Genomic DNA, 1,663 nt, shown 5'->3' on the forward strand with positions numbered 1-1,663 from the left:
CGGTGGCGGGAGCAGGGGAGGGCGGGGGCGGGGAAGTGAGGCGCCGCGCCGGGCGGGCGGCGGCGGCGGGAAGGGCCTAGGGCCCGCCGGCGGCGGCGGGGAACCCTAGCGGGAGCGGGGATTCTGGTCTCCTTATGTGTATGTTAGATGTGTGTCATTGGTCCTCGAAATGCTTGACGAGTTATAGTAGAGTCCATGGGAATGGCGTAGGGATGCTCCGCATCAGATTCTAGGCTGCGTCCTTTAATTCCATCGCAATCCTTTGGCGATCAAGCTCTGACGATAGGAGCACTACTATAGGGACAACACTAGTTGATCGAGTTTGGAACGACACTCGTTGCACAGCCGGTCTATCGGTATGCATATGATGTGTATCGAATTGTTTACCTGTATTTGCATATAAATATGTATGTAGTGTATGAAAAAATCCTCCAAAATCAATTTACGTTATTTTTTGGCAAAAAAAATCTATTTATAATCATATATGACTAACTTACAACCAGGTCATTCCTTTAAATCAACATTAAAACTAGGTGTTTTAACTTATAATTTATCTATTACACTATGCTCTCTAATTTTAAGGCCCAATTTAATCGGTCTCCAATTTAAAACTGAAGCATGCGATTTTGATCGGGTCAACAATTTCTCAAGAAGCTCTCTCATCCAACTATTTTAGTTCATTGTACTTCTTAATTTTGGAGCTCTCCTATTTGATTGGAGAATTCAATTTTGGATTTGATTCACGTTTCGACCGAGTAAAGGATATTTCAAATTAATCGGTAGCAACCGCAATATAAAGACATACTAATCCTGCGTGACCTCTCATCACCTAGAAAAATCACCAACAGATGATACTGTAGCACCAATATAGTACGTGCAGCCATCGACGCAGAAAACTTCCTCACATAAATATGGGTTGATTAGCAAATAACACAAAATCACAATCCGAAAGGCTCACCAAAACACCACAAAATAAAACACAATCCATCATGCCCCTCCACCCTCACTCTCCAAACCAAATATTCCCTCGGCTCCACAATATAATGTGTATTATTTTTTAATAAGTCAAATTTCTTTTACTTTGACAAAGTTCAGAGCCAAAAATATCAGTATCCACAATACTAAATAAATAAAATATGAAAATTCATTTCATGATGAATCTAATGATACCGATTTGATATTACAGATATTGATATATTTCTCTATATTTTTTGTCAAACTTAAAGAGGTTTGACTTAAAAAAAATGAACGCACCTTATATTTTGAAACAGAGAGAATAAAATAACTACAAAAATCCAACAACACCAACGACGCAGCAAAGCGCGCTCAACCCTTCTAGTAAAATATTATGGCTCAAAATCTTCGAGACTTCGCTTCGCTGCTCCAAATGAGAACTTCATGTGTGCACCAGTTGCACAACCTGATGTTGCTACCGAGCAATATGAAATTAAGCCCCAGTTAGTCTTGCTGCCGAGCAATATGAAATGAAGCCCCACTTAGTCATAATGGTTCAACAAGGTCAATTTAGAAGCACTGCATGAGAGGATGCCGACATGCACTTACACAATTTTACCGAGCTGTGTGATATGATACATATTAAGGACCATGGACCGAACTCTGTAAAATTGCATCTATTTTGTTTTTCATTGGGAGGAAAAGCAAA

This window comes from Triticum aestivum, chromosome 2B (genome assembly GCF_018294505.1).
Source record: "Triticum aestivum cultivar Chinese Spring chromosome 2B, IWGSC CS RefSeq v2.1, whole genome shotgun sequence".
NCBI lineage: Eukaryota > Viridiplantae > Streptophyta > Magnoliopsida > Poales > Poaceae > Triticum > Triticum aestivum.